We start from the raw sequence: 9,298 nt of genomic DNA, 5'->3' as shown, positions 1-9,298 counted from the left end.
CTTTGCCAGAGTTTTAAGGACAGTCATGAGAAATGTCTAAACGTGCTCATTGGCTGGCTTTGACCTACAGACGCTGAGCAGAGCAGATTGTTTTCAGGAGTCAGAGTGAATCCTCTCGGTGGATTTTCACTCACACATGTTTATCTGATTGTGTATTTATAAAAGAAAGGATGAAGATAAGCAGCATCACAGTGAAATCTAATATACGACAATAGAAATAGTCTCAAAATTAAATTATTAGTTTAACCTTCCTGTCGTCCTCCCGGGTCAAATTGACCCCGTCTCTTTTTACTGTTCCTTCTTTCCTTCCTTCCTTCCTTCCTTCCTTCTTCCCTCCCTCCTTTCTTTCCGTTTGTCCTTCCTTCCTTCCCTCCCTCCCTCCTACCTTCCTCCTTTCCTTCTTTCCTCGGTCCTTCTTTTCTCCCTTCCTCTTTCCTTTTCTTCCTCCCTCCCTCCTTCCTTCTTTCCTCCCTCCCTCCCTCCCTCCCTCCTACCTTCCTTCTTTCCTTTGTCCTTCTTTCCTCTCTTCCTCTTTCCTTTCCTTCCTCCCTCCCTCCCTCCTTCCTTTTTTCCTCCCTCCCTCCTACCTTCCTTCTTTCCTCTGTCCTTCTTTTCTCTCTTCCTCTTTCCCTTCCTTCCTCCCTCACTCCTTTCCTCCCTTCCTTCCTTCCTTCCTTCCTTCCTTCCTTCCTTCTACCTCCATTCCATCCTTCCTTCATCCCTCCCTTCCTTCCTTCTTCCTCCCTTGCTTCCTTGACTCGGGGACAACAGGAGGGTTAAGTTTGAGTTAGCCTCTTTAACTCTTAACTTACTGGATTAAATTGTAATATACCTTTAAATATATACTGAACATAGGAAGAGTGAGACTGTCCATCATGAATTAGTCTTCATGTTTTTGTATTTTAATCAATCATTCAACAGTTCTCAAATATGAGGATTTAAACTGAATATCTTGGATGCCCTGATATCATGTATGATAAAACAAAATCTCTATTATTAGTTTTCTGTCAATCAATTAATCGACTGATCAATGCAGGTTTATTAACCCTCCTGTTGTCCTCGAGTCAAGGAAAGGAAGGAAGGATGGAGGAAAGAAGGGAGTAAGGAAGGAAGGAAGGACGGACAGAGAAAAGAGGGAAGGAAGGAAGGAAGGAAGGGAAGGAGGGAGGAAGGAAGGAAAGAAGGACCGAGGAAAGAAGGAAGGAAGGAAAAGAGGAAAGGAGGAAGGTAGGGGGGAGGAAAGAAAGAGAGAAGGAGGGAGGGAGGAAAGAAGGAAGGAAGGAAGAATGGAAAGAAGGAAGGGGGATGGAGGAAGGAAAGAAGGAAGGGAGGAAAGAAGGAACAATCAAAACAGAAGGGGTCAATTTGACCCGGGAGGATGACCTTTCATTGTAACTAAGGAAACAAGATCAGACACATAAGTTTAATTAATGTCAGCATGCATGAAGAAGATTGACTAAAGCAAGTTGAAAGCGAGCCCAATGATTCCTGTCTGTGTGTCTGTGTGTTCATGTCTGTGTGTTCATGTGTGTGTGTTCGTGTGTGTGTGGTGTGTGTGTGTGTGTGTGTGTGTGTGTGTGTGTGTGTGTGTGTGGTGTGTGTGTGTGTGTGTGTGTGTGTGTGTGTGTGTGTGTGTGTGTGTGTGTGTGTGTGTGTGTGTGTGTGTGACTACACGGCGTCCCACATGACACACCCGCGTTGCCATGACAACCTGGATCCCTCAGTTCTGTTTGACGCTGACGTTACCCGCCCAGCCTGACACCACCACCACCACCACCACCACCACCACCAAATACTCCACCTATCCTGGAAACATTAGCTCAACAGTGACCAGGTCCCCACCTCACTTTAAAATAAAAACAGCTCCGTGTAACCTCTGAGGACTAGTAAACACCCTCAGCTGAAATCCGAGCCTGTAACATGGACAGGAAATGACATCACGGGGCAGAGGGGAATAACACTCCCAGAGCTCCTGCAGTATTATTTCACTGTTGTGTAATGGTTAGTGTAATTGTGAGCTTGTTCTGCTGCTATAGTGGAGTGTTGATGCAGGCGGGCGAGCTCATGTCTCATTCGGGGGTTTAGCTGTCAGGCCGATCGCTGACGAGCTGCCAAGTGAGGTCCAAGAGAAAACACATGGCGTCAACATCCTGGAGAGCTACGTGGTGCTGATGAGGGACGGTCTGAGCTCCATGAGTAAACATTTCTGAGCTGTGATGGAGTGCAGATCGAAGAGACGCCGCTCATCAAACATGTTGGAGGAAACACAGTTAACCCTCCTGTTGTCCTCGAGTCAAGGACGGAAGGGAGGAAGAAGGAAGGAAAGGAGGAAGAAGGAAGGGAAGGAAGGAAGGGAGGAAGAAAGGAGGAAGGAAAGGAAGGAAGGGAGGAAGAAGGAAGGAAAGGAAGGGAGGAAGAAGGAAGGAAAGGAAGGGAGGAAGAAGGAAGGAAAGGGAGGAAGGAAGGAAGGGAGGAAGGAAAGGAGGGAAGGAGGAAGGAAGGAAGGAAAGGAGGGAAGGAGGAAGGAAGGGAGGAAAGGAAAGGAGGAAGAAGGTAAGAAAGGAAGGAAGGGAGGAAGAAAGAAGGAAATGAAGGAAGGAAGGGAGGAAAGAAGGAACACTCAAAACAGACATGGTCAATTTGACCTGAGAGGACGACAGGAAGGTTAACCCTCCTGTTGTGCTCCCGGGTCAAATTGACCATGTCTGTTTTGACTGTTCCTTCCTTCCTTCCTTCCTCATTCCTTCTTTCCTCTCCTTACTTCCTTCCTCTTTTCCCCCTTCCTTCGTTACTTCGTTACTTCCTTCCTTCCTCATTTCCTTTTTTCTCACTTCCTTCCTTCCTCATTTCCTTTTTTCTCACTTCCTTCCTTCCTTCCTCTTTTCCTCCCTTTCTTCCTTCCTTCTTTCCTCCTTTCCTCCCTTCCTTCGTTCTTTCCTCATTTCCTTCTTTCCCCACTTCCTTCCTTCCTCTTTCCTCCCTTCCATCGTTCGTTCCTCATTTTGTTTGTTCCTTTGTTCCTTCCTTCGTTCCTTCCTTGACCTGAGCACAACAGGAGGGTTAAAAGATAGATTTGGGTTTTTAATCTTAATACTGAGGTGGTATCTATTCCCTCTTTTCTTCTTAATACTGAGGTGGTATCTATTCCCTCTTTTCTTTGCTAAGCTGCAGCGGAGGGATACGTTCTAATAATCGCGTGTGCAGATTTGTTGCAGGAATTTAACACTTAACAAGATTTAATATGTATTTTCTGTGTATTTATTTACACTTTCCTCCTCTTCAGCTGTTCTCAGCTCAACTGCTGACATATGGGGCGCCACCAGGCTTTTTTTTGGCCCTGTGAACAGATACAGTATCACATTGAGCCCATCACCACCACCACACACAGGCCATGCCAACCATGTGCAAACCAAATCTCAACCTGTGAAGGCTTGCAACTTCCTTATAGTCCAATACTAACTAACTGACATTAAGCTGTGATAATATAACACTGTGAAGACATGCATGCAAATGAAATATTCTATCAGTGTCTATTAATGATGATATGTTAACTACCCTTAGATTCATATTACCTTTTCACCCCCTTATGGTTCCTGTAGGTGACATTTTCTTGCAGCCCCTCTCCTACTAAAACTCACAAATGGTGCAAATGTATGGCTCTTTGTTCACAGTGTTGTCCACAACTTGCTCCTTTTTGCACAGAGGAACAAAAGCTCTCTAGGACACGCTGATTTGTCACTTGTTCCTTTCAGAAACCTCCAGATAAGCACACATGTGAACTGTATCCCTTTATATAGGTGAGGAGTTGGGAAGAAACTGAGCTGTAAATTGGCACTCAGAGGTGATTTCTTTAGATAGGTTTATCTCTCTGTATTATACAAAGATGCTGGAGCTTTGTTCTTTATTCTAATTGAGAGAAAACAATAAAGTTAGCAGATTGTTAAGACTTCAGATCCGTGCTAATGATGTGTGTTAATGCCACAGCTCAATAAATAGCTTTTGCACATCACTCTTCAACATGTGCTGCTGTAAATACTGAAACATCACGGCAACTAGTGTCTGAAATACTTCTGATCAACACACTGAAGCAGCACCAAGCCTGTGAACCCTTCTGCTTTTCTTTGTATTTCCCTGTACATCATACAGCAGTAACAGCTCATCTGTATCTAACTTCATTAGCTGCAGACACAGCTGGAACCAGCAGCTGCTTACAGGAAGTTAGAGTTCATAAGTGTTGATGCTCACATAGTTATCGCTATAGTTATAGTTATCGTTCTTAGTGTGGACGGCCCTTAACAACAGCAGGACACAGAGCCGGAGCAGGTTACTACCAAGATATCCAAGTATCCAAAAAACACAGACTACAAGAAATACTCTAAAATATGCAAAAGGAAGTAAAAGCTGTGCAACATCTGCAAACTACCAAAATGTATCCCTCCACCACAGCTCAGCGAGGAACCTAAAGAGGGACTTTTGCACTAGATGGACTCTAAGTTTAAGATAAAGGACTGTCCTTCTTTCCTTCCCTCCTTCCTTCTTCCCCTTTCCTTCCTTCCTTCCTTCCTTCCTTCCTTCCTTCCTTCTGTCCTTCTTTCCTTCCTTCCTTTTAGCTAACTCAGACTGCTGAATCATCATATTTACTTCATCCAGACTTTGCAGTGTAGTTTCAATCCAGAGGGAAATAGCTTTAACCTTTGTGTCGTTCCCCTGGGTCAAATTGACCCGCCTGTTTTGACTGTTCCTTCCTTCCTTCCTTCCTTCTCCCTCCCTTCCTTCCTTTCTCCCTCCCTTCCTTCCTTTCTCCCTCCCTCCCTTCCTTCCTTTCTCCCTCTCTCCTTTCCTTCCTTCTTCCTTCCTCCCTCCCTCCCTCCTTTCTTTCCTTCTTCTACCCTCCCTCCCTTCCTTCCTCTCTCCTTTCCTTCCTTCCTCCCTCCCTCCTTTCCTTCCTTCCTTCTCCCTCCCTCCCTCTCTTCCTTCCTCCCTCCCTCCTTTCCTTCCTTCTCCCTCCCTTCCTTCCTTTCTCCCTCCTTTCTTTCCTTCTTCCTCCCTCCCTTCCTTCCTCCCACCCTCCCTCCTTTCCTTCCTTCTTCCTCCCTCCCTCCCTCCTTTCCTTCCTTCTCCCTCCCTTCCTTCCTTCCTTTTTCCTCCCTTCCTTCCTTCCTTCCTCCCTCCTTTCCTTCCTTCTTCCTCCCTCCCTCCTTTCCTTCCTTCTTCCTCCCTCCCTCCTTTCCTTCCTTCTCCCTCCCTTCCTTCCTTCCTTTCTCCCTCTCTCCTTTCCTTCCTTTCTCCCTCCCTCCTTTCCTTCCTTCTTCCTCCCTCCCTCCTTTCCTCCCTTCCTTCCTTCTCCCTCCCTTCCTTCCTTCCTCCCTCCTTTCCTTCCTTGACTTGAGGACAACAGGAGGGCAGCCAAGACTCATTTCTATGCACATATTGTCACATCATTAACACTGACTTTAAAATACCTTAACTTAACCTTTTTAAAGGTGCAGTTTGTAGAATTTAGTGGAACACACTTGGCAGAAATGTCGCAATCTGCATTCTCTTTGCTAGATGGCACTAAATCTTACACACACACTGCGCTTTTTAAAAAGGTGAAATTAGGAGTAGGGCTGATGGAGTAGAGAAGCCGTCCTCGTTATTTACACCTTATCGTCGCTGGCTCCTTCTGAAAGAGCCAGGCTCATTCCTTACCCGCTCTTAATGGGAAAGATTTGTTACTCCTCTCTTGTTACTTCCCTCTGGCTTCGACATATCCGTCTTCAGAGGGATTTTTTTTTCACTCCCCGCCGTGAAAAGCTTCGGCCTCGTGTTTTATGTGCAGCCTCTCAGCGGAGGAGAGTCATTGAGTCGTCGAGCCGCTTCAGACGAGGCTTAATGATGCAGCTTGACTTTGTTTTTCATTTTTCTGGGTTTATTATTACAGGCGAACGCAAGGACCGATTCAATAGACAAAGAGAGAAAGAAAAAAAAATGCAAATATTACACAAATTACATCATATTGCTGCGAAGATGTACCGAGGGTGATTACGTTAAAATGAGAGTTTATGGAGGTTTGTTTATCTCTGGAATAACAGTGTGGGGGGAAAGTTTCCTGGTGAGTGGAGAAATTATTTTTGCATGTCATCAGCGATCAAAACAATCATCTACAAGCTCCAAATAGTCTACGGCACATTTTACTCATGGTGAACTATGAAGGCAAACATGCACACAGTGTACTATCACTATCACAGGCTGTGTTCGAAACCGCATACTACATACTACATACTACATACTGCATACTACATACTACATACTTCTATACTACATACTTCTATACTACATACTACATACTTCATACTACTATACTACATACTACATACTTCTATACTGCATACTACATACTTCTATACTACATACTACATACTTCTATACTACATACTACATACTACTATACTACATACTACATACTTCTATACTGCATACTACATACTTCTATACTACATACTACATACTTCTATACTACATACTACATACTACTATACTACATACTACTATACTACATACTACATACTTCTATACTACATACTTCTATACTACATACTATATACTACTATACTACATACTACTATACTACATACTACATACTTCTATACTACATACTACATACTTCTATACTACATACTACATACTACATACTTCTATACTACATACTACATACTTCTATACTACATACTACATACTACTATACTTCTATACTACATACTACATACTACTATACTTCTATACTACATACTACTATACTACATACTACATACCTCTATACTACATACTACATACTTCTATACTACATACTACATACTTCTATACTACATACTACTATACTACATACTACATACCTCTATACTACATACTACATACTTCTATACTACATACTTCATACTTCTATACTACATACTACTATACTACATACTACATACTTCTATACTTCTATACTACATACTACATACTTCTATACTACATACTACATACTTCTATACTACACACTAAAGGACCAGATAGTAAGCAGACCGTTTACACTGTAGTAAACTACACGATTACCCACAATGCATTTGGTTCCTACCCGAGCTGAAATCATCAGGCTGAAGCTGATTTCATTTTAGCTCTAACTCTGTAAATAAACCACTTTATCCACATTTCTAACCTTTTTAGGAAGAAAGTAAAGTAGCCCTTTAGATCCACAATGTGACGCTAATTTGTCCAAATATCACCTGTTTAAAGTCACTTCCTGTCATTTTCACAAAATAAAACACCCGTAACCTTTTTATTATTAAGAAAACCATAACGATATAATTGGTGCTTTTATTTTGAAAACAGGAAGTGAACATACCCTTGCTGTAGCTAACTTGAAACCACCATTTTTTATCAGAAGTCGCATTGCATCTTGGGTAATGTGAGTGTGAGTAGTAGCGTTGCATCTTGGGTAATTTGAGTGTGAGTAGTAGCGTTGCATCTTGGGTAATGTGAGTGTGAGTAGTAGCGTTGCATCTTGGGTAATGTGAGTGTGAGTAGTAGCGTTGCATCTTGGGTAATGTGAGTGTGAGTAGCAGCGTTGCATCTTGGGTAATGTGAGTGTGAGTAGTAGTGTTGCATCTTGGGTAATGTGAGTGTGAGTAGTAGCGTTGCATCTTGGGTAATGTGAGTGTGAATAGTAGCGTTGCATCTTGGGTAATGTGAGTGTGAGTAGTAGCGTTGCATCTTGGGTAATGTGAGTGTGAGTAGTAGTGTTGCATCTTGGGTAATGTGAGTGTGAGTAGTAGCGTTGCATCTTGGGTAATTTGAGTGTGAGTAGTAGCGTTGCATCTTGGGTAATGTGAGTGTGAGTAGTAACGTTGCATCTTGGGTAATGTGAGTGTGAGTAGTAGCGTTGCATCTTGGGTAATGTGAGTGTGAGTAGTAGCGTTGCATCTTGGGTAATGTGAGTGTGAGTAGTAGCATTGCATCTTGGGTAATGTGAGTGTGAGTAGCAGCATTGCATCTTGGGTAATGTGAGTGTGAGTAGTAGCGTTGCATCTTGGGTAATGTGAGTGTGAGTAGCCAGCTCTTGATGCATACTCTGCATTTCTGGAGAATCTAATAAACCATCCAGGAACTTCTCACATACTCTAAATCACATACTACTACAGTTGAAACACGCTACACACTTCAAATGACGTCAGAGTTAGTACGAGTAGTAGGAAAGTATGCGGTTTGGAACAGACTCTAACTCTCAGCAGCAGCCGTGTTGGAGGCTTTTTGTAGCGACCTGGAGGCCCAACATGTTTTCTGGAGCTGCACTAAACTAAAGCCTTAAGACTGTTAAAGACGTGATGGGATATGCCATCTTAAACAACGGCGCTGTGATGTATCCAGGGAAAACTGAGGAGGCAGAAAGAAAGAAAAGAGATAGATATCTAGTAAAAAAAAAAAAAAAAGAAGCTGATCCTTGAGGGGAAGATCTAACCATCCAGTGGAAACGTTGACCTACTTTGCTTAGGAGGAGACTTAAAGGAAATATATTTGACAGTAGCAGAGGAAAGTGGATCATTTACATGAAACGTGATGCTGAGCTCGTAACTCGACTAGTAAAAGAAGATGTGTGTGTGTTTGTACGTTTATGTTGTATGAGCTCATAAAAACCCATCAGCAGCATCACAGTGAAATCCAATAACCTCTCTAATATGAAAATAGTCTGTTTTGACTGTTCTTTCCTCCTTTCCTTCTTTCCTTCATTCCTTCCTTCTGTCCTTCTTTCCTTCCCTCCTTCCTTCTGTCCTTCTTTCCTTCCCTCCTTCCTTCTGTCCTTCTTTCCTCCCTTCGTTCTGTCCTTCTTTCCTCCCTTCGTTCTGTCCTTCTTTCCTTCCCTCCTTCCTTCTTTCCTTCATTCCTTCCTTCTGTCTTTCTTTCCTTCCCTCCTTCCTTCTTTCCTTCATTCCTTCCTTCTGTCCTTCTTTCCTTCCCTCCTTCCTTCTGTCCTGCTTTCCTTCCCTCCTTCCTTCTGTCCTTCTTTCCTCCCTTCGTTCTGTCCTTCTTTCCTTCCCTCCTTCCTTCTGTCTTTCTTTCCTTCCCTCCTTCCTTCTTTCCTTCATTCCTTCCTTCTGTCCTTCTTTCCTTCATTCCTTCCTTCTGTCCTTCTTTCCTTCCCTCCTTCCTTCTGTCCTTCTTTCCTTCCCTCCTTCCTTCTGTCCTTCTTTCCTCCCTTCGTTCTGTCCTTCTTTCCTTCCCTCCTTCCTTCTTTCCTTCATTCCTTCCTTCTGTCCTTCTTTCCTTCCCTCCTTCCTTC

Source organism: Scomber japonicus, chromosome 20, assembly GCF_027409825.1.
Source record: "Scomber japonicus isolate fScoJap1 chromosome 20, fScoJap1.pri, whole genome shotgun sequence".
Taxonomy (NCBI): domain Eukaryota; kingdom Metazoa; phylum Chordata; class Actinopteri; order Scombriformes; family Scombridae; genus Scomber; species Scomber japonicus.
The sequence above is the reverse complement of the archived record's forward strand: the minus strand, read 5'-3'. Positions refer to the sequence as shown.